General features: G+C 43.3%; 1 protein-coding gene across 10 annotated transcripts in view; it reads right to left on the bottom strand.

Annotated features, from left to right (window-relative positions):
• Window positions 1–24,764, bottom strand: part of NUMB (NUMB endocytic adaptor protein) — a 120,161-nt gene that overhangs the window by 55,055 nt on the left and 40,342 nt on the right. For 2 of the 10 annotated variants that reach the window (XM_034769229.1, XM_034769231.1), the window contains one exon: window positions 41–194. The exons of 7 other annotated variants lie outside the window; for them this stretch is intronic. The gene's annotated coding sequence lies outside the window, so the exon portion shown is untranslated. The remainder of the gene's footprint in view (window positions 1–40; window positions 195–24,764) is intronic. One more of the 10 variants, XM_034769230.1, reaches the window with a different exon arrangement.

The raw sequence follows: 24,764 nt of genomic DNA, 5'->3' as shown, positions 1-24,764 counted from the left end.
TGTTTGCTACATTGCCTCATGGAAGTTGTACTTTGGTTACCTTATCTCCCCCATTCTCCTCTATGGATGAGCTCCCCACCTGAATTTCTCCCATCTTGCCCCACAGCTATGGGACTCCATGATGCACTTCCTCCGGCAAGATGGGAGACTGATGCATCATTCCAACCAGATTTATTTCAGCCAGAAAGCTCAGCCTACAGGGGAGAAAGGGAACATGAGACCCCTGAACTACAACTCCCATGAGGAACTATGGTAGCATTTTCACCACAATATTTTGAATTTTCAGCAAAAATATTAACATTTTGTGCAAAAAACAAGTCCATTTCCCAGTGAGCTCTAGTTATGAGGGTGTGCTTTCACAACTTAGTTGCTGGAATTGAAATGGACCCTCTACAGCAATAGAAGCTATTACCTACTTAGGATTAATTTCTGTCCAACTAGTCAGAACAACCATTTACACCAACAAAGAAAAACAATGGAGAATTGAAAGAAGCGGAACGGTTATCAGAATCCCCCGACAGCCCAAAGTAGTTTGTCCTACCGCCAGCCACCTGATTGGCAATGAACGTCATCCCTGTCCCATCAGATTTAAATTTTTTATTAAAGCTAATGTTAAACATTATGTAGTACACAGGTTAAGAAAAGAGTGTATGTACATCTGGGTAAAGTGCTTAGATTTATTAAGATGTTAAATAAGCAATTCACACTGGATACATATCAGATTCAGGAAACAAGGACATGGATTGCTGTCACTGTGATAAAATGCTCAAATTCCCATGACAATCTTCTCTAAATGATAATTTAAAACCCTAGCATTAAAAAAAAAAAAAAACAGAAACTTAGTGTCCCTCCCCCCTCAGTCATTTGCAGATTCTTGGCATTTTCATATAGTTGCAATATGTATCCAAGAACATTATTGTAAACCCTCCTAGTCTAGCCCAGACTAGTGATTTATTCTTTCTGTACCAAACAGATGGACACAGTCATATCAATAGAATGGCTTCTATTCCCTCTCAGGGGCTGTCATGGCTAAAAATCATCAGCTACTGATTTCTATACTTAGTATGTTTAGTATTTTACATTTTCAGAGTTTCATAAAAACATGAAATTAGCCAATTTCCACCTGCTGGAAGAAGGAAGTATCCCATTTCTCTGGGCCACTATAGGGGACTATGGAGAAATTAAACAATATAAAATTTAGAGTTCTATTTAAGAGCCAAAATGGAAAACTTCCAAGTTTAATGCACAAAAATGTATTGCAATTTGTTACAAAAAGCTGAAAGCTTTGAGGGAAGCAGAACCACTTGACTTAGGACTTGTGCTTTATAAAAATCAGTCTTAACAGAGGAACTATTACAAGAGGTACAGTTCAGTGTGTAGATGACTCTGCCCACTGCAGAAATAATGAGAAAGGAGGGCAGAGAAAGAAATTATTCTTAAAAATCAAGGTGATTACCCCATAAAATAAACACAGACCAGCTCCCCACTAAATCCCAAATTTCTACAAACTAACCAGAGGTTAAGTTCAAAAGTTATCCAAGAAGATGAGCCAATTTAAAAATTCCTTATTTAATTTTATTTTGTGCACTTGACGTATAGTCAGTTTCACTGTTATGTACTGTCAGTTAGCCTGTAAGTTTCCCCTTTGCCTAGGTCTTTCACACAGCAACAGAGAAGAGGAAAAATCTCCAAAGGCAACTATAAAAATGAAAAAGTTGGCAGAGGGACTCTGGCAGGACTGGTGTGGGCACCTGAAACTACTTTTAAATTTTACTAAAGTTTAAATTAGCAGCAGTACAAGTTTCCTCATTCAGAGAGCTATAGTTAAATTCTCAATCTGAAGGACTATACAGCCAACCACAAATCTGATGAAGATTTAATCTTATGAATTCTAACGTGAACCAGGAGTAGTCAAGCCACATACAAATAGCACTTTTTCCACTTGGCCTGGAAAGGGATATGATCTGTTTTAGACCAGTCTTGGATCGTGGATATGGTTTGTGAAACTGTTCAGGGTGCTTGGTACCACCCATTGCCCCATCCATGGATTAAATAAATACTGAATGCTTTCCAGCTCCTTTTGATCAAAAAACAAACAGTTCATATAAAGGCACAAAGCACCATTGAAGTCTTTAGCCAATAGAAAAGTAATTAGGAAGATCATGTGAGAGGAACTCCCTGTGCAATCCTCCTGTTTTGCAAGGGAAGACAGCCTTTTCAAGTATAAGCCCCTTGAAAAAAAATAGGTCAGATTCACTCATCTGTCTGACTCCTAAAGTAAACAAGTTTCAAATAATGGAAAAAACAAGGTTTAAAAAACAGTTTTTATTGAAAAGATTCTTCTAGAACTGCATACTAGTCTAGCCTCCACATTACATTGCAAGTCAGTGCACATTTTATGATAGGTCTCTCTTTAAAGCAAGTCAAGAAAAAAACAACTGCAGTTTTGGCTACACCTATTTTAAGTCATGCCCATGCCCAGTAAATAAATAATGCAACTGCCACCTATCGATGGACCTTTTTTCATAGCTAAATTATCATACACCATCTCTAGCACAGAGTGACAGGTACACTGCCCAGAAATTAAAATCTAAATAAGAGTTGGAGCAACAATCATTCTCCATTATTCTGTCTATAATACGCTTTGTGCCGGAGATACTCAATGTTAGGTGTAAGATAGAAGTTTGGAAATAAGTACTTTTTGCTGCTTTCTTTCAAAGTCATCTGACATTTCTGAGCCAAGAGGAGATACAAACTGTTGCAATCTCACTGAGAATCTGGCAAGGGTGGTTGTGTAACTGATTTATAAGGGAAATAAACACTTGAGACACACTCTTCTACATTGTTAGGAAGATTTGCATCCCAACATAAGCCTTGTGGTCTGTAATAAGGTGTGGCCAATATTTGATATCTCAAGTTTCATGGAAATGATATTTTGACTCCACAAAGCTTTCAGAATTTTAGTATGCAATCAATATTGCAGAATAAGTAAACATATGAAAAAATATGCATGTATTTCTGGTTTTCCAGACTTCACATTTTAATCTACAAAGAGCTTATGAGGTGAAGCAACAACCAAAGCGTGCTACATAGTCTCTTACAGAACCTAAAGTTTATTGTCGCTGCTTTAATATTACTAGAGTATTAATTTAAAAAGACTTGGTTCATGACAGTATATCTCTGTTCATCACAAATGGGAGATTTTTTGTAACACAAGCCACTTCCTTGTGTCAAAATACTAAAGGCAAAACAATAAAAAAGCTTGTTTTAAATAAATATATGTATAAAAAGTAAAAAAGTGGTCAATTTAATCATTTCAGAACTATCTGCTTTTCAATACAATTTCAGAATCTCCACAGTTTAAGGGGTTTAATAAAACTTTTTTTTCCCCGTAAGAGACAGATATAGGCTAAAGAAAATGTGATAACAGGGTTAGTTTGCCTCCAGTCACATTGGGCTGCTAAACTGTTTTTCCCCTCTACAAGAGCACTTAAGTCACTCTTAAACATGGTTGTGATACATGGTGGTTCTTAAGCTGAGTCCGTAATGGAGTTTAGTGTGGGAAAAACTGACACTATTCCTTCCCCAGATCTACTGGGAAAGTGAACCTTTATTACAATTACATTTTATCAGCATCACTGCAATTATTCTCCAGTGCAAGAATTGTGTGAAAGAATCAGTCCTTGCTTTTTATACCAAAATCATTCTCTTTTTGTATGCTTTTCAGTGCAGAGCTTTGTTTTGAATCAGTTTATTCTTTTTGGGGGCTTGGATATTGTAAAATCTAATTAAATCCAGCTCTGTCACACTGATGGAAATGGAAGGATGCACCATATGAGCACTCACTCACTAAAGCACAGCAGTCCTACTTACGCATCACAGTATGACTAACCACATTGTACATTACAGGACTTTCCAACCCATTTACCCTTTCATTACTAAATTAAAATCCAATAATGTACATACTGGGGCAAACTTTCTGCTCTAAGATGTCAAAGCATTTGCCCTTCTCTCCATTTTAATAGTATATTGGTTTAACAAATCTGGATCAACTCTTTTAGTATGTTTTGTATTTGGCTTTGAAATAGTAAAGTACTTTTGCTTTTCATTTGGGTCGGGGGGGGGGAAAACGGGGATGGAAGCAGTAATGGGTACACAACGAAGGGAACAATCCTAAGTAACACTGTTTTGGTAGTAGTGGGTTGCACATAATGATTTTTGGGAGACCTGTCAGAAATCAGCTCTGTGAGAAGCAAGAGTCCTGAGGTTAAGATTGCACAGGTTGCAGAACTATATTCAGATCAAAGGAATGGGGTACTCTGGCAGAATACCGCATGAGCTATCCAGAAATTACTATTCTGAAACAACGTCCCAAATTATCAGATTCCACTATTTTTGCAAACCCAGTGACATATGGTCCTGTATGACTCACTCCCATCTCTAAGAGGGAATTATTAGAGAAGCAATCCCCTTGCTTTATATGCTCAGCCTGAAATATACCTCAAATATTTTCCCAGACAAATAGCTAGCTATACAGCAGGGCTAGGTAACCTGCTGCACGCGAGCTGATTTTCAGTGGCACTCACACTGCCTGGGTCCTGGACACCGGTCCGGAGGGCTCTGCATTTTAATTTAATTTTAAATGAAGCTTCTTAAACATTTTAAAATCCTTATTTACTTTACATACAACAATAGTTTAGTTATATATTATAGACTTATAGAAAGAGACCTTCTAAAATCATTAAAATGTATGACTGGAACGTGAAACCTTAAATTAGAGTGAATAAATGAAGACTCGGCACACCACTTCTGAAAGGTTGCCGACCCCTGTTATACAGTGTGCTATGGAAGCTGCCAGACCCATCAAATGTTAAAAAGTAATTTGGTTTTAATTAGCAGTTTATATTATTCTAAAATGGATGTAAAACTTACCTCTGACCTTTGCTTAGCCTTTTGGGAAGCAGTAAGAAGTGTTCTTGCTTGGTTGCAATTATGCATGCATGGAATGCTGACAGATCAAACTTCCCTTTCCAACTGAAGGCCTTATCTTTTAGCCAGATAAATGAGACGGATCTAATTTTTCAGAAATGAACAGCCCATGTTTAAAGAGTGTCCCTTAACTAGACACTGAATTTAGAAGAGGGATATATGACTATTTTATAACAGAATCCTTTTCTAAAGGTATCAGAACACAAAAAGGATTGAGTGGGCAAGAACCATACATGCCTTATTAAACATCTTTCCTGGGATTATGATACAGCCCCACGTGAGCTGAACAGCAAACCAATAATAAATTCTACAGTAAAAATCTCCCATTTGACCCACTGAAAGTTTGATCTGGTAAAAAAGTCACATGTGCATGAGAAATAGGAAATCAAATGCAGACGAGAGAGTTAAGGATGTCCATGAAAACTTAACATTTCCTGACTAATTAAAAAAGTGCCACTTTAAAATAATTACTTTTCAGAGCAGCACTGAATACACAAAAGGATAAGGGAGAACAAAGTGTGGTAACTTCTGTAATCAAAGTCTTTACTACCCCTAACTCCTTCACCTTACAAAGCCAGGGAGAATAAGCTCAAATTTTATTTCATCTCATGAATCAGAATTGTTTATTAAATTTCAATTACGTAGACCCATTGAAGGCAATGGTGTTGTATAGGTGCCACAAATGGCATAATTTGGCCTGCAGAACCAATATTAATGTGAAAAGATGGAAACAACCCAGCATGAATCAAGAACCAGGCCATGTCTACACTACAGAAAGTTTTGTATGCATGGCTATAACAGTCAGGGTGTGAAAAAACTATATAAAAGCTGACATAGCTATGCCAGCAAAACACCCACTGTAGCTATGCCAACAAAGGAGTGCTTCTGTCAGCATAACTGATGTTGTCCAGGGAACAAAACCTTTCTGTTAGCATACTCTGGATCTACACTAAGGGGCTCTACTAACACACAGGAAACATCTCCTTAAAGTGCAATGGCATTCAAAAAAAATTATGTTAGGAACCTTTTGGAAGGAGATAGATAAGACGACAGAAAATCATCATAATGCTACTATATAAATCTGTTGCGCACCCATACCTTGAATAGTGCATGCAGGTCTGGTTGCATCGGTTCAAAAAAAGATATTAGAACTGGAAAACGTACAGAGGAGGGCAACAAAAACAATTACAGGTATGGAACAGCTTCCATATGAAGCAGGATTAAAAAGACTGGGACTGTTCAACTTGGAAAAGATGACAGGTCTATGAATCATAAATGGTATGGAGAAAGTGAATAAGGAAGTGTAATTTACCCCTTCTTATAATATGAACCAGGGGTCATCTAATGAAATTAACAGGCAGCAGGTTTAAAACAAACATAAGTACTTCTTCACACAATGCACAGTCAACCTGTGGAATTTGTGGCCAAGGGATGCTGTGAAAGCCAAAAGTACAACTGGGTTCAAAAAAGAAATCGGAGAAGTTCATAGAGGATAGGTGGGTCCATCAATGGCTATTAGCCAAGATGGTCAGGGATGCAACATCATAATCTAGGAGCCCCTAAACAACTGACTACTAGAAGCTGGGGTATATCACTTGATGAAGTGCCCTGTTCTGTTCATTTTCTCTTAAGCATCTGACACCAGCCATTGTTGGAAAACAGGATACTAGGCTAGATGGATCATTGGTCTGACCCAGCCTGACCATTCTTACGTTATTATAACTATACCAGTATAGCTCTATAAATTGAACCTGTGTTGATTAGCCTCAGATAGAGTTGGCAGTTTGCCAATCCCACATTTAAATGTGATGACTGAAGATGCTAAAAAAAATCATGAGACTGGTTTAAAAAAAATCAAAACAAAAATAAATTGTGTTCTTTTTATTTGCTTTTTAGTTTAGGTCTTTAGGGTGTGTTCAGGTAATGTTGTTCTGCTCTTCTCTAAAGCTGTAAGGGAGATAGGTATATTACAATGGAAGAAGAGACACTCCCAACCAGTAGCTAGGGGGTTCAGGGGAAGCGGATGCTTCCCCTGACCATATTCCCCAAAAGTGGCAGCTGCGGAACGGGGCCGCGGGCTGGCTCCCGGCGCTCTGGCCAGCCCGGCTGGCGGAACGGCTCCCGCCTCCCGGCGCTCCGGACGACGGAACGGGGCCGCGGGCTCCCAGCGCTCCGGCCGCGACTCCAGCCCTGAGAGAGCGTGGCTGGGGGTCTCGGTGCCCCAGACAGCGCTCCGGATGGGGAAGTGGAGTGGCCCTGCGCATGCGCCACTCCATCTTTTGGCGGCATTTCAGCGCATGCGCAGAGCCGCCGAAATGCCACCGAAGGACCAGCGCCTTTTTTCTCCACCGCTCCTCCTCGGCTGCAACCCTGGCTACGCCACTGCTCCCAACCACAGGATTCCAGGAATTCGGGCTTTAAGAAAAATCACCAAATATGTCAAGCCTCAAAATCAAAGCACACAAGTTAACAACATTGATTAAACCCACTTTTTATATGTAAATTAAGCACATTTAATTTGGATATCAATCACTGAGAGAAATCAAAAGACCCACAATGCCATTTTTACATAGTTATTTACTGTGATCTCACTTTAAGAGCTTCCTATCCAATCTTAACATTCAGGCCTTGTCTACTCTACAGAGTTTTGTTGACAATAGTTAGACCAACATACCACAACCGCGTTAATTAAAGTGCTGTTGCATGTCCAAACTATGCTCCTTGTGTCGGCAGAGTGCACCCACACAAGCAGCTCTTGCATTGAGACAGCAGTGCACTGTGGGTAGGGTTACCATATTTAAAAAATAAAGGGGACACTCCACAGGGCCCTGGCCCCGCCCCTTTCCCACCCCAGCCCCAACTCCGCCCTTTCCCTGCCCCAACTCCACCCCTTCCCCAAAGTCCCCGCCCTAACTCCGCTCCCTCCCCTGAGCGCCCCGCATTCCCCCTCCTCCCTCCCAGCCATGCGAAAAGGGCTGCCCGGCAAACCGTGAAGCTGGTAGCATTCGGGCAGCCCCCAGACCCTGCACCCCCGGCCGGTGCTTCCCCAGCACAGCTGGAGCCCGGGAGGGGAAGCGCCCAGCCGGGGGCGCAGGGTCTGGATGCTGCCCGGCAAACCGTGAAGCCGGTAGCGCTCGGGCTTTGGGCAGCCCCCATGCCTCTGGACCCTGCGCCCATTCTAAGGTAGGCCAGGGAGTATTTTTCCCCAGACATGTTCGGCTTTTTGGAAATTCCCCCCGGACGAGGGTTTGATTACCAAAAAGCCGGACATGTCTGGGAAAAACCGGACGTATGGTAACCCTAACTGTGGATAGCTATCCCACTGTGCAACTGGTCGCAGGGTACTTTGGGAAGGGTTTGCAATGCCTCATGGGGCAGGTACAGCATCACATGATGCAGGTTTCTCAGTTCCACAGGCATCCTACTAGATTACCAGACATGCTGACACTAGGGTGACCAGATGTCCTGGTTTTTGGGTCTCTCTCTTATATAGGATCCTATTACCCCCCACCCCGTCCCAATTTTTCACACTTGCTGTCTGGTCACCCTAGCTGACACTCAAAGTTCAGACAGCAACTAGAACCAACCAACCAATCTTGAGGCAGGGAGAGGGGGTCACCCCTACAGCTACACACACATTAGCCCCCACCTCCCTCCCTGGCTCTGCACAACACAGCAGTCTCCTTCTCTTCCCGCCCCCCCACCCCCGCAGCAGTAGCCCACCCTGCCTGCCTGCCACTGTGTTCCTAGTACCTATAACCTCCTCAGTCCACAAACCAATGATCCACCCCTCCCCTGTGCTCTAGGCAGGAGAGCGTGTTGCTGTTTTCCTGCAGGCATGTTCAGCATATGAGCTCTCCATGCAGAGGAATGTCAAAGGGTCCTGGAGCTTTGAAAGGGAAGAGGTGCATGCCTGCAGGGCAGCAGAGTTCAAAACAGTGAGCAGAGCTGTCACAGCAGGCATTATGGGATACTGGGGGAGGCCAGTCACATCGACACAACAAATGACAGCAACTACACTGACACTTTGTTGCTTTAACTTTGCCACAAAAAGGTCTATGCCTCTCCAAGGTGGTTTTATTTTGTTGGCAAAACAGACAAGTTTTGCCACAAAAAAGTAGCATTGTAGTGTCTAGTGTAGACAAGGCCTTAGTAGCTTTTTGTACGGAATACAAAAACTTTACTCAGTGTGACAAGTTCTTTGCTCCTCAGAGGCTCAATCTAATGAATTTTTAGAAGTCATTAATCTTAAATCCCATGTAAAATTTTACTCTCCACTTTTTTTGACCAAATGAAGTTACTCTGTATTTTCAAACTTCACAAAAAGCTTTTGATAATGGGGAGATATTTTTCCCCCCAAAACAGCAAGCCTGCCCCACAAAAATAACGCAGGTTACTCAGCAGCTTTGCTGCAAGACATGACGTCCATTAAAGCATGCCTCCCCTCATATGTCCTCGCACTGCCTGTCAGGTCAACATTTTTCAGTTTGAGCATTTGCTTCAGAAATGAAATGATCATCCAAGGTCTTGCTGGAGCTCTATCCTAAGTGAGAGCTCACTGGCACAAATCCACACAGTCTGGAGTGTTCTAATGTGTTTTAGAAGGTAACCCATTCCAACCAAATTTGGAATGTGGTGGTTTCAGTGAACTGAAAAGAAAAACGTATTTACACAGTGAGACTAACTGACCGCCCCCCCCATAACCCCTACCCGCCGCCACCCCATCCAACCCCCCCATCCTGACTGCCCCCTACACCCCTGCCCCCATTCAACACCTCTGTTCCCCGCCCTCTGACCAGCCTGGCCCCATCTACACCCCCACCCCCTGACCACCACCCTGAACTCCCCTACCCTCTATCCAACCTCCCCGCTCCCTGCCCCCTTACCGCGCTGCCTGGAGCACCATGGCTAGCGGCACTACAGCCCACCACCCAGAACAGCAGGACAGGCACCCACGCCGCCCGGCTGGAGCCAGCAATGCCACCGTGCAGCACAGAGCACTGGGTCAGGCCGTGGCTCTGCAGCTGCGCTGCCCGGCAAGAGCTCGCAGCCCCACCGCCCAGAGTACTGTGCCAGCCACGCAGTGACCTGAGGCTACGTGGGAGGAGGAAAAGGGGGGAGGGGACAGGGGCTAGCTTCCCAGGCCAGGAGCTCAGGGGCCGGGCAGGAGGGTCCCGCAGGCCAGATGTGGCCCCAGGCTGTAGTTTGCCCACCTCTGAACTAGACCATCCTTGACGAGTGTTTGTCTAACCTGTTCTTAAAAACCTTCGCTGACTGAGATCCCACAACCCACATAGGCAATTTGTTCCAGTGCTTAGCTACCCTGACAGTTAGGAAGTTATGCCTAATGTCCAACCTAAACCACCCTTGCTGCAATTTAAGCCAATTGCTTCTTTTCCATCCTCCGAGGTTAATAAGAACAATTTTTCACCTTCCTCCTTGCAACATTTTATGTACTTGAAAACGCCTATGTCCCTCTCAATCGTCTCTTCTCCAGATTAAAAAACCCAGTTTTTTCAATCTTTCCCCACAGGTCATGTTTTCTAGATCGTTAATCATTTTTATTGCTCTCCTCTGATCTTTCTCCAATTTGTCCACATCATTCCTGGGTGCCAAGTGACACGCAGAAATGGACATAATACTCCAGTTGAGACCCTATCAATGCAAAGTAGAATGGAAGAATTACTTCTTGTGTCTTGCTTACAACACTCCTGCTAATACATCCCAGAATGATGTTCATTTTTTTTTTTTTTTTTTTTTTTTTTTTTACACAACAGTGTTACATTGTTGATTCATTTAGCTTGTGATCCACTACAACTCCCAGATCCCTTTCTACAGTAATCCTTCCTAGGCAGTCATTTCCCATTTTGTAAGAGCTTATTCAGAAAATATTTTAAAAGTATTCTTGGGACTCAATTCTTGCAGTGTTGCGATACCACATGCAGAATTGGCTACATGGACATGGGGAAGTTAAATATTCAAATCTCAGAAATCCTCATTCCAAATCAGTTCTCTACAAGAATACCTACTTTGGGTTCCCTTTAGTGAGAGAAAATTTAGAATCCAAGACATGCTGCAATATTTTCCAGAAGGGGCAAAACTCAAGATCATTTACTTTTATATATCTACACAAGAGTAGAGACTTAGCTTTACATTTTGTAACTATGGCCTAGTCTTCACTTACCGGCTGGTCCGGAGGCACGCCATCGATGTTCTGGGATCGATCCCGGAAGTGCTCACAATCGACGGCCGGTACTCCAGCTCGCCGAGAGGAGTACGCGGCGTCGACGGGGGGAGACTTCCGGCCGCGTCTGGACCGCGGTAAGTCCGGAGTAAGGTACTTCGAATTCAGCTACGTTATTAACGTAGCTGAATTTGCGTACCTTAGTCCGAAGTCCGGACTAAGTGTAGACCAGCCCTCCATTGACTTGCGAGAATTACTCCAAATTTACTGTGGTGCCAGATCAGAATCAGGCCCTCTGGTTCTTAAGAATTTTTTCCTACAAGAGTGTAGAGTTATATCAATGCAGGTTTATTTTTTGTAAAAATATAGTCATCCACGTGTATTACTGAATCAGCCACAGTGAGCTTAGTACTGTACTTCCCAATACAATAAAAGCTTTGTTATTCGGCATGTTGGGGGAATGAGGGGTGCCAGTTAGTCAAAAATTCTGGTTAACTAAGAGTTGTACTTACCAATGGAATACAATAAAATGAATAAAGTATAAAATAGTATACAGGTATTCAACCATCTAGTAGTATTGTACTGCAGAGTAGCTGGTTTCTTGAAGCCCTTAGGTATATATATACACACAGGTAAGTTTTTCTATACAGTAGGTTATCTTATGACACTACATATCACTACAGGAAGCGCATGGCGTACACCCAGATCACTAAAAATACACTTAACACTAAAACTATACCGAACATAATTTAATCTTTGATGATTCAGAAGGCACTTCAGGATCTTGCAGTGCCTCAGGGTCATCATTATCAACATCAATTATCATTGTAGATGTAGAAGGCGAAGGAGATTGGGCTGAATTTGTAATGACCCTATGACACACCCTCAAAGCTGCTTTTTTGAATAAATCCCTGATATTAGCTTGCTTACTTGTCTTCTGCCTCTTTTGCATAAAAGCAGGGTGCAGAATATGCAATTGCATAACCTCCTGTGCGGTATAGTAGTCCCGGTTACTAGACTGAATATTTGTATTGGGAGATATCAGAAATGCCAGTTAACAGAGATTTCTGGTTGATAAAATGCCAAATAACATAGCTTTATATAGTAAGATAGTCCATGACCTGAAGACACAAGCCAATAAATGAAGAGAGAGAAGGATGATACACAAGCCAAACTAATGTTAGTTGTATAATCATCCTTAGCTGGCCCCCTATCTAGCCATTATTAGTTGACTGACTACTTCTAGGCATATTTCAAATGGAACCTGAGTAGGAATTAGGAGTGGTTTATACACTAGCTCAGGGAGAGCATTCTAGGTGTTTGTTAAAGAGAGATGCAAATCAAGCAAAGCTTGAGTCTTCATCAACTTCTACTAGAGCAGATTTGGATCAAACTGCCTAAGTGTGAGTAATACGAGACTATGAATAATTGAATAGATGCATTCTGTATTAAGGTCCCTTTTGAGGAAAGTTCAATGATTCAATAATGAGGTTCAGCTATATAAAATAATTAGGGATTTGTGTCTTTAATATTAAAATCTATAGAGGATTTATAGTGAGTTCAGGTTTTTCTTAAATCCATTCAGAAATGTACTCAGGTTGTAGGAAACCATCTGTTTAAACTAAATTAAATTTTAAATTATGAAATGTGTAGCAGAGACAAACTGGAGACAATTCAAAGGTATTTCCCTTAACCCTACCCCACTTTTGTTTCAGGATATACATCAGAAAAATGAGTAAGTGGGGCACAAGGGCTGAGTATCTAAGTTTAGGTGAAAGCCCCTACTGTCATATGGGTGCAATATGTAAAGTGTAAACAAGCCAAAAAATGTCCAAGAACTGAACAACTGGATGGTAATAAACTGCAAATCCCAGTGACTGAATCTGGTAATAGTCTAAATCAAAAAGTGCTTTCATCATCACTTGGACCTATTTCCATCGCTTCACATTGACTCAGACATTCTAGGCTTCAGAGTGACAATCCTAGAATCTTGTATAAATTATTATTCATTTACATTCTTTCCTATAACTTTTGAATACTTTTTTTTGGCAGATAAAGTTTAAATGAATAAGAATACTGCAAGCAAAATTTACAAGACAAGAAGGGGCACTTCACAAGTTTTGGTCAGAGAACTATCAGGAAATGCATTAGATAATCCTGAAGGAATTCTGCCCCCCAAAATTAAAATTTCTGCACACTATTTAAAAATTTTGCAAAATTCTGCAAATTTTATTTGTCAAATGTGGAGGCTCCACCATGGCACTGGGGAGTACAGGCCACTGGCTGCATAGAGATAGGAGATTCCCCACCCCCCGAATACAGACTCAGCGGTGAGGCTGCACCCAACCCTGACACAGCATAAGGACCGGGCCTGCACCAGAAAACACCCCATCCTTACACTGCTCATCTGGTCAAAGTAAGCAGTGGTGTAAAGATTACTTCGCAAGAAAAACAAGGTCAGAGCAACCCTGACCCAGAACAGAGTACTAACAAATGCTTATCACACCACAATTTGAGGCCAGTAAATCCAGGGCTTGAAAAATAAACTCTATGGTAAGTTTTATCTGGCAAGTGGGGGAGCTGGTTTATCAGTTTCTGCTGAATTTAGCCTAGCATTTTAAAAAAAAATGCTTCTAACTTTGGAGTAGTAAAAAGACAAAAAACTTTTCAATTAACACCTGACAAATCAACAACAACATGCACTTTAAAGAATAAAATCCAACTAATGTAATTCTTTAACATGTAGCAACATAAAAGAAATTACCTCTGTAATAAAAATACTTTGGGTATAAGGCAGGCTAGCAATGACAGGCTACATATTAGGCAGATCAGTCTATTTTGGGAGTGTCTTTGAAGTGTTTGGTGCTTTGGTACAAACAGAAAGCCAGAATAATGCCTGAATACAATAGGCATATACCCCTGCTGCATCTAGGTTCCCCCCCCCCCACCATCCGAGGGGCATGCCATACTACTTTTTGTAGTATGAAAGGAATTGATGATGCTGTTCCCAAACAATGCTTTGTTTTAGCCTTGCCAATATTTTAATCTGCAAGATTTCTTAAAATAAGTTCACTAATAGACTCCAAAGCAAACAAATTCACCTGTCATATCAGAATGCTGATGTTAATGCTTTACAGGAGCTCAGCAAGTTGACTTTTGTCAAAGACAAGCTGACTAAGCTCTTTTAAAATGTTCTTCTCCCCCACCTTGACCACAAGTATTCTAGCCAGATGGATATATTTGCCCACTTTCATGAACAAAAGAGCAGTGGTTTAATACTTTGTGCTATAAACCTCTATCAGCAGTAGAAAGGACACCTGCACACTGCCTCAGTTTGTAAATTAGATATGTCAGGATTTGGAGCACCTGTCAACTGATCTTTTCTAAGTGATATTTATAGGCTAAACCATTAGGCAAATACAGAAAAACACAAGCTCTCCCAAGAATTAATGTGTTCATCTTTCAAAGTTATCAGATCTCTCAAACTTCCTCAAACCCAGTCTAAAGTACACTATACAGTACACATCATTTAGAACGAAATCCCAACTTCCTAATGATTATTATACAAGTCACCTAGGAAAAGACTAGAATATGGTAACATCCATCTGAGGATCCAAAAGCAATTTAAAGTAGCCGCGTTTAGCCTTCATCTTTGGAAATAGTCCATTTTACAGTTGGAGAAGTGACTTATCCTACAGGTGTGTGATCTTGGGCAACAACGAACAACACCTGTACGTGACTGCCAGTTCTATTCTAGCCACTAGACCAAGATTCCATTAAAAGCAAATGCCTCAGAGCATACTGTTGAAACAGACACTGGGTCAAAAACATTTTAGGTAACTGCAATAAATCAACTCTAGGTTAGGCATTTCCTGGTCAGTAATGACTGACTGGATTGAGAGCACTTCATTCTTGCCCATCATTAAATAATCAGGAAATACCCTTGCTAGCACCAATTACTATTTAATTGCATGCTAAAAATTGCGTTTCATATTGAAGTCTGAAGAGAACTCATTCATAGTGAAATGTCTATAAGAGGTAATGGAAACAGGAAGAAAACTTTGCAGGATATTCATAAACTGTTCTAAGTACAGCTCAGAACATCCTCCCCATCTGTGTAATGATCAACAGCAGCATTAATTTATTTCCCAGACATCTTAAAGATAGCCAAGCGCTTGAGAAAGAAAGCAAGTGATTTCTATTGAATGAATTCGCGCAATTACACAACACTGAGATGGAAACATGAATGATACTACACTAGCAATCCAAAACAGGTAGGAACCAATATTTCTCATTTGTATCTGTATCCTAGAGGAGGGGCTACTTAAATATAATTTTGGCTTTTTAGAGCATTACATAATAATCTATATCTGAGTGGTTAGATGTTAACAAAACATTAAAGGATCCTTGGTTTCTGTGTCAGCAGTGTTTATACAGAACAGATAGAAAGTAGGTTTTGGTCAAAAATATATCCATGCCATGTGGACTGACAACTGAGGATGTCTTTACTGCAGTTAGAGCTCTTACCTGTGTATTGCACCTAGCCCTCCTTCCATCCACACACAAAAAACATTTAGTGGACTTAAGTGGTGATTTCAACCCGGGCTAGCTAGCACAGGTGGTGATCTAGGTTAGTGCCTGGGATCCACTTTCACTCACACTGGTAAAAAGAACAGAAGTATTTGTGGCACCTTAGAGACTAACAAATTTATTAGAGCATAAGCTTTCGTGGACTATAGCCCACTTCTTCGGATGCATCCGAAGAAGTGGGCTGTAGTCCACGAAAGCTTATGCTCTAATAAATTTGTTAGTCTCTAAGGTGCCACAAATACTTCTGTTCTTTTTGCGGATACAGACTAACACAGCTGCTACTCTGAAACCTCACACTGGTAAGTCACTCATGTTGCAGTGAGGACACAGGTTAAATCACTCATGCGGTACTAGTCCTCCAATATCATCCCAGAATTACCCATCCCTGCAGTGTGACCACAAAGAAAGACAGATTCTTTCCCAGTGAATTGTGAGAGAACATAAGTGCCTCAGTTTACTGCATAGCAATATACCCCTAAAAGTCCTGGCAACAAACAAAGTAGAACGCAGCACCAGTGAGGAAGCAAAAGCAAAAGCAGTAACTCACGTGTGGCCTTGCAATGCGGCTGCTCACACCCTGGCTAGGCTCATACCCAGTTGCCAATCACCCAGGCTCTCTCTACAGCAGGGGTCTCAAACTCCCGGCCCAGCTCCCATCTGCGGCCTGAGAACCTCCCCAATGTGGCCCGCAGGCCTCAAGCAATTTTGGGGTTAGGTCTCTCCCTTGGCTTCGCCTGCTGCCACCTTGGGGGCGGGTTCTGGGCAGCATGGGTGACATTATTGGCCTGCTGGGAGGATTTGAGGACTGGCACTGGCCCTAAGGTAAATTGAGTTTGAGACCTCTGCTCTACAGCGAAGATATACCATGGAAGGCGTGCACCAAAGACAAGCTCTGAGCCTGGAAAGAAGATAAAACTATTTGATCATTTGAAACATTTGCCTCTCAACCTTAATTTTCATTCAGTATCATTTTATTTATTTATTTATTTATATCAGTGGGAAGAGTAGTTGATGTTTCCGAAAGACTGTCTTTAGCCAAGAATCAGTATCAATCCAGTAAGGAAAATCCAACATTTTACTTATACATTTAAGAAAGGCTCACTGAAAGGAGAAGATGGTGTCCTCTTCCCTCTTGCATGAGCCAGCAAAGTCATTATTTCCTTCCAATGGGAAATCACAACTATAAACCCCCAGCAAGTTTCTAACAGGATTAAGATTCCATCAGTACAGACAACACTTCACTTAACCAGCAGCTGTATTGTAGAAATAATACGTAAGTCTGAAGGAGTGTTTTGAAAGATTGCTTATAGTAGCCTAAAGAAAGTGCATAAAAATATTACTGGAACAGTTTCCTGAAAACGCAAAAAAAGATTGCCCAAGGTATCCATTGACACTTTCTGCTTAGTTTTATTAGTAAAACTCCTAGGAAGTGTTCTATGCCAAAGTATAGCATATGCATATAGCCATGTCCAGGGTAAAAGGCTTTAAATGCATTGTAATCTAACATTTGCAAGCTAATAGTCACAATTTATTAAAAGGACATTGTGTCACTGATTTCACTATTTTTGTAAGCATCCACCACATACTTGTTTACAAAAAAAAAAAATCAGCGGAATGTTTCAAAATGGATTGCAGGAGCCTTCTTTTAAGCACCCAGGTTTGAAAATTTTAGCTTCAGCTTTTAAATATATAAAGCGATAATACTTCTTGACGCCCAAATATGTATTTTTACACTAAGCAAAAGAAGTGTGCAGCTTTCTTTCAAAAATAAATGGCCAGCTTACAGCTGATCCTCTTAGTTTTGTATCAACAGTAAGTGGGTCAGTTTTCTGCTCCAATGGGCATTTTGTCACTATGTTCTACTGCCTGAATAGAGTAGCTGCTCCTTCTGGTAAAGGCATACTACTTTGTACTTTCCCTTATTTCTTTCAAGGTTTAACATTCATGGCTATTCAATTGCAGGACATGCCAGTATGACTAAATGTACTACATCATAGTGTTTTATATCACTGGAAGAGAAAAGAAAGCTCACCACTTGTAAATCATGTTTCTGATGATTTAGATACATAAATCATTCAAAATCCCTTCATCTGAGTTTAGTTAAATTTGTCTAAGGCAGCTCCCCTCCATTTGTCTGAAAGCCTGTTTCATTAGGGCAGTCACCTTATCATAGGCAGAATATGATTAAGCTTTCTTAGGCCATGTCTACACTAGCACTTATGTCGGCAAAACTTTTGTCACTCAGGGGTGTGGGGGGGGGGAACCCACCCCTGAGCGATATACGTTTTGCCAGTATAAGCGCTGGCATGTACAGCACTATGTCGGCGGGAGACGCTCTCCCACTGACATAGCTACCGCTGTTCATTGAGGTGGTTTATTATGCTGACGGGAGAGCTGTCCACCGTCAGCATAATGCAGCTACACAAGTGATCTTACAGCAGTACAGCTGTATCAGTACAGCTGTGCCACTGTAAGCTTTTAAGTGTAGATATGGCCTTAGACAACATTTTCAAGCCATTATGTGGAAGTCCATGTACACCATAACACAGCTACAACTTATTGGTGTCAGATAGCTCCTAAAATATCTTCTCAGAAGTCTTACTGAAATAAGACTAGTACCACTCCACTCAGCTGCAGAAGTGAGAGAATTCTATTAATCAAGAAGTAGCATTATTTAGTAATCTCTCTCATCCCACCCAACCGAAAAAAAATTCCCAAAGGAAGTGGTGAGTTCCTGTTACAGTTCCCGCACATAAGAAAAGCATCCTGATTACAGCCCAAATCCTCTAATTCAAAAGAGACTGCCAGAGGAATCCTCTGACATCACATTTCTTCAGATTACTTCCAGTCTTCCCTGAAGAGCTGTATTCTAACATCAAGGTACAACTTCTACATCCAAAGCCAAAACGTAGTTATAAAACCAGTAAGTCTTACTAGCCAGACTATGTAAAGGTGAAGGATGTAAAACATTAGTGAGGATTTGAAAGACTGACATGCTAGTTTATTTTAATTTGGTTGGCTGCTTCAAACGGAGCAGGCTAAACATGTTCTATAATATAGCTACATCCACTAAGAGGTGGGAGGTGTTGAACTGAACAGGACAAAGGTTTTATAGAAATTTTTTCCTGAAGTGAGTTTTGCACACATTCCACATTTGATGGACTTTGAGACGTTCACGGGGATACCTTCTGCTGCTTAGTTAGAAAGCCATTTGGGGAAGTGTTCCTGTTAACAGTGCACTTACTATCAACAGACAAGTATATATCAACGTTGCAACACTGTGTAAAACGTATAAGATCTTCATTCCTAGTGCAAATGCCAGCGTTTCCATTAAAAAGTTAACACCCTTAAACCTACAAAATAGCTTGCCAGGAAAGTAGTAAAGATGTGAAAGGAGAGGCAGTAAAAGGGGGGCAGAGGTGAGTAAAAGGGGAGAAGAAATTGACATTATTCTCTGGCTATTTCTTTTGTCCAGAAAGATTATTATGGGCTGGAAACGTGGTTACATTGCTTAATCTGATGCAACTTGTGGAGAATGCTCTTGCTTCCTGCTGCTGAAGGGAACCAAAAATGGTATGCCTCTGAATTGTGACACTGATGTTTGTTTTGAATACAGTAGACTATCAGAATTACGAACTGACCAGTCAACCGCACACCTCAGTTGGAACCCGGAGTACACAAGCAGGCAGCAGTAGACACACACACAAAAACACAGATACAGTACTGTGTTAAATGTAAACTACTAAAAAAAAAAATAAAGGGAAAGTTTAAAAAAAGATTTAAAAGTTTCCTTACCTTGTCAATGCTTTTCATTTAAATTAAGATGGTTAAAAGCAGCATTTTCTTCTGCATAGTAAAGTTTCAAAGCTGAATTTAGTCAATGTTTAGTTGTAAACTTTTGAAAGAACAACCTTAACGTTTTGTTCAGAGTTATGAACAACCTCCATTCCCAAGGTGTTCATAACTCTGAGGTTCTACTGTAGTTATATTTCTTGGTCTTAATTCAGCAAAGGGAAATATTCTATATTGATTATAGTCTACTACTTATTCCTGTGTAGTGCTGCACTATAGAAGAGCACCAGCTCTGTTAAAGTTAAGGTCTGTATACAGCTCAACTCTAAGTGTTCTAAAATCTGCAGTTACTCAGATTGCCCAGAGTTTGTTCAGCAATCCAAATTTGGGGCCATTTGAACAAGGGGTTCCCGATTTACAGCCCCTGGAAAAAAGCCAGATTCTTAGAGTTGACATGTCTTTAAAAAAAATGGTTACCAACTTTCCGTAACTGTTGTTCTTTGAGATGTATTGCTCTCGTCTATTTCACGTTCGGTTTCTGCGCCGTGTACGCTGTTGGAGGTTTTTCCCTCTGTGATATCTGTCAGACCAGCTCTAGTGTCCTCTGGAGCTGCACGTTCATGTGCCAGCATAAGAAATGCCAACAAGCACACACCCTCTCAGTCCTGACAGATCTGGCATTTGTCCCTCACGAGGGTTTCTCCCAAGCACTTCAAGCAACTAGAGTGCAGGTCGCGCACGGGCATAGGTTTGCCACAGGAGGCACAAGACCTGAAACCCAGCTCCAGGGGCAAAGAGTTCCTCGATGATAGGACCTATCTAAAATAACTATTTACACTAAATATCTATATACATTAAGACTAGGTTTAAAACAAAAGCTAAGAAACAAAGTCCAAAAACCATTGGGAAAAAGCCTTGCAAAAGCAAGAGGGGTCATTCCAGCAACCATCAAGAACAGCAAGAAGGAACTGAGAGGCAGCACCCCTTATACCCGCACATGTGCGCACAACTCCAGAGGTCACTAGAGCTGGCCTGACAGATATCCCTGAGGGAAAAATCTCAGGCAATGGTGCACGTGGTGCATACACACCTAATGTGGAATGGACATGAGCAAGCACTCCAAGAACTCATTTTTGTCCACAGATAGAGATCAAACCAGGGCTGAGATCATCACAGCAGAGGCTTGCATGCCAGGAAATGGCTAGATCATAATTAAGGCTCCGTGTCTGTCACGGAGGTCATGGGGCAGTTTGGGTGTGGGAGGGGGCTCAGGGCTTGGGAGGCACTTAGCTGTGGGGACTCCCCCGGAGAGGGCTGGCATGTCCCTGCAGCGCCTACGCAGAGGGGTCAGGGGGCTCTGCATGTTGCCCCTGCCTGGAGGCAACGCCCCCGCAGCTCCCATTGGCTGCAGTTCCCGGCCAATGGAATCTGTGCAGCCGGAGCTCATGGCCGTGGACAGCGCGCGGAGCCCCCCGGTCTTCCCTCCCCCTAGGAGCTGTAAGGGCATGCCAGCAGCTTCCAGGGAGCTGCGCAAAGCCCGGTAGGGAGCTTGCCAGCCCTGTCAACCCTCCTTCCCCCCCCCCCACCCAGGGTGCCCCCCAGCCACCCACCAGAGCACCCAGGGTGCCCCTTGGTCATCCCACCCCCAAGTTTTAGTTAGGGGTATACAGTAGAAGTCATGAACAGGTCACGGGCGATGAATTTTTGCTTACTGCCCATGACCTGTCCATGACTTTTACTAAAACAATACCTGTGACTAAAACATAGCCTTAATCATAATCCTTTAAAGAATACATTCAGACCTGGATAATTTATCCTTAGGTCTGTGCATCTGGAAGTCAGATATATTCAACAAGGAACAACCTTACAGCCATCTCTGTATAGCTATTTTTCTTAACTGCTCCCTGCCAGAAGGGTCTTAAGCTCCAGGATCAAAGCCAAAGAAAAACTAAAGAATGAGTTTTTAGAAAACACATACAGAACTGTATTTTCAGAACTTGGGTCATAACACAAGGCACCTAAATCCATACATAGATTAATTTGTTTGATGCAGAATGCCCTCAGGAGTAAAGATTCTGCGCACAATATTTTAAAATTCTGCAAATTTTATTTGTCAAACAAATGAGGAGGCTCCACCATGGCATTCGGGGGCAAAGGCCACTGGCTGCACAGATGTGGGAGATCACTGTGCAGCTCCCCCTGGGACACGGACTCAGCAGTGAGGCTGCACCCTACTCTGACAGCACAAGGACCAGGCCTGCCCCAGAAACACCCCAGGACCCTAGACCCTCTGTGCAAGGTGCACCAGATGTGGGCATGCAGGCTCAGCAAGACAGAATCCAAATGTTGAGAGGCTTAGGGTGGGGGGATCCAGGTGTGGGTTGAGAGGGTTCTATATGGGGAAACCTGGGTCCAGGCAGCTCAGTGGGGGATCCGGATGCACAGGGGCTTATTGGGGGGTTCTGGGTGCAACGGTAAAGGGATTCTGCAGGGGGGCCCAGATGAAGGTGATTGGGGCTCAGCAGGGGGGTCTGGGTGTGGGGGAGAGAGCTCGGCTGGGGAGTATGGGTGTGGGGGGGCTCAGTAGGGGGTCCAGATATAGCTAGTTGAGGCTTGGTGGGGTGAGAATCTGGGTGGCTCATCAGGGTGGTGCTGGGGTAGTAGGGCTCATTGGAGGGGTGAGGCTCGACGGGAGGGTCTGGGTATGAGGAGATCTGGATGCACGGGGCTTAGGTAGGGTTACCATATGTCCTCTTTTTCCCCGGACATGTCCGGCTTTTCGGCACTCAAACCCCGGTCCCGGGGGAATTGCCAAAAAGCCGAACATGTCTGGGAAAATAGCGACTTTGCTCCTCCCCTGACTCTTCGGCTCTGTTTAAGAGCCGAGCTGCCCGAGCGCTATGGGCTTCAGGCAGCCCCCTTGCCTCCGGACCCCAGCCGCCGGCCGGGCACTTCCCCTCCCGGGCTCCGGCGGCGCAGGGTCCGGAGGCAAGGGGGGCTGCCCGAAGCCAGTAGCACTGGGGCAGCTCGGCTCTTAAACAGAGCCGAAGAGTCAGGGGAGGAGCAGAGCCTCCAGCCGTGGCGGCTCTGCTCCTCCTCTGACTCTTCGGCTCTGTTTAAGAGCCGGGCTGCCCGAGCGCTACCGGCTTCGGGCAGCCCCCATGCCTCCGGACCCTGCGCTGCCGGAGCCCGGGAGGGGAAGTGCCCAGCTGGGGGCGCAGGGTCCAGAGGCAAGGGGGCTGCCTGAAGCCCGAGCGCTACCGGCTTCACGGTTTGCCGGGCAGCCTCCAGACCCTGCGCCCCCGGCTGGGCGCTTCCCCTCCTGGGCTCCAGCTGCGCTGGGCAAGCGCCGGCCGGGGGCGCAGGGTCTGGGGGCTGCCTGGCAAACCGTCAAGCCAGTAGCGCTCTGGCAGCCCTTTCCCCATGGCTGGGAGTGGGAGGGAGGAGGGGGCGGAGTTAGGGCAGGGAAGGGGCGGGATTGGGGTGGGGAAAAGGGCGGGGCCAGGGCCCATGGAGGGTCCTCTTTTTATTTAATAGATATGGTAACCCTAGCTTAGGTGGATGGGGGAGCAGCTCCCTGTACAGGAATCCCTCCCCCTGCAGCTGAGGAGCGATGGGTACAGGAAGTTTGCAGAGTTTCCGGATTCAGCTGGGGGAGAAATCTGTGGGTTGGTCTGACCCAGCCCTGGATGCCGTGCAAAGGAAGAGGAAGTACTGTCCTCCCAGCCTAGCTGGGACAGCAGCTGAGCCTGACGCAGGATAGGAGCCACCAGCCAGGTCTTCCCCAATCCGGCCTCCTGCCCCACAGTGATTTACCTCTCTGCTGGCTGCCCCGGGCCCCCGAAACATATTGCTGGTGAGGGTCGCATGGCCACTCCTGTGGCTTCCCTTTGCTTCCCTGTCAGAAAGTCATTTTTCTGCAGGGAGGCAAAGAAATCTACAGCAGACATAAATTATGCGCAGTATTCCCCCAAGAGTAATAGATATTCAAGGGGCCAGTCTAGGCAATTACCTTTGGAGCAAATTTTCAAGAATTGGTTGCCTGGAGTGACCATTCCACTCCCAGATGCCTACCAAACTTGGTCAAATGCCTGCTACCCTGATATCACTGCAAGATTTCTTTCCAGCCATTTCAAGTGGAAGCCTAATTTAAATAGGACAAGCACCAATTTATATTCATAAGCCAGTAGAGGTGCCTCCTTCATGAATACATACATACATTCTGCCCTTCGGGCATCTGAGGTGCTATCTCAAAGTGATTTTAATCCTAAAAAATATAATTGGCCTGATTTTGGAAGTGTTGAGCACCTGGCTTTCCCAGCATCATCCATGGAGTTGTGGTTGTCTATTACAGTGGAGCACCACTAGTACACATAGCAGCTATGCCAGCCTATACATGAGTGCTGCTACCCCAATGGTGGCCACAAATGGCTGCAATCAAGGCAAAACCCCACCGTAGATAATGCCAGAGGTTTAAAAGTATCTTATATCACTTTAGCTTAATTCGGTGAGCCAAACTAAGATAAATTGGTTTAAAAGTAGCAAATATTGATCTAAGACCAGCAAATATTGCTTTAACAGCATAACACAAGAGTGCTAAACAAATTTAAGTAAACTGATTTAGAAACAGAATTTAAATTGGTGCAATTTCTGTATTTAGACAAGCACTGAAACAAAAAGCTCTGACTAGAGAGACAACGTTCTCCCCAGCTCTCACCTGATGTAGTAGAGATCTAGTTGGGAAATAAACATTCCACCCCACTCCCACCCCCCAAAAAAGGGGGGGCTTTAGAACGGAGAAAGCACAGTTTACCATTACATATACAAATCCTACAGCAGATGCTCAAAAGAGACAAAAACCCAATTCAGTAGTCTGAGTCTTTGTTCCATAATCAAATGTCTCTAAAATACATCCCTACATCAAAGATTACACCTCTACCCCAATATAACGCTGTCCTCGGGAGCCAAAAAAAATCTTACCGTGTTATAGGTGAAACCGTGTTATATCGAACTTGCTTTGATCCGCCGGAGGGCGCAGACCCCCCCCTCTCCCCTCCCGGAGCGCTGTTTTACCATGTTATATCCAAATTCGTGTTATAGCGGGTCACGTTATATCGGGGTAGAGGTGTATTAAAATCCCAGGACCAAATTACAGCATCTACTTTAGAGAACCAATTGGTATATTAAGTGTACATATCTAAAAAGTGAT

Source organism: Trachemys scripta, chromosome 4 (genome assembly GCF_013100865.1).
Source record: "Trachemys scripta elegans isolate TJP31775 chromosome 4, CAS_Tse_1.0, whole genome shotgun sequence".
In the NCBI taxonomy this organism is placed as follows: domain Eukaryota; kingdom Metazoa; phylum Chordata; order Testudines; family Emydidae; genus Trachemys; species Trachemys scripta.
The sequence above is the reverse complement of the archived record's forward strand: the minus strand, read 5'-3'. Positions and strand labels throughout refer to the sequence as shown.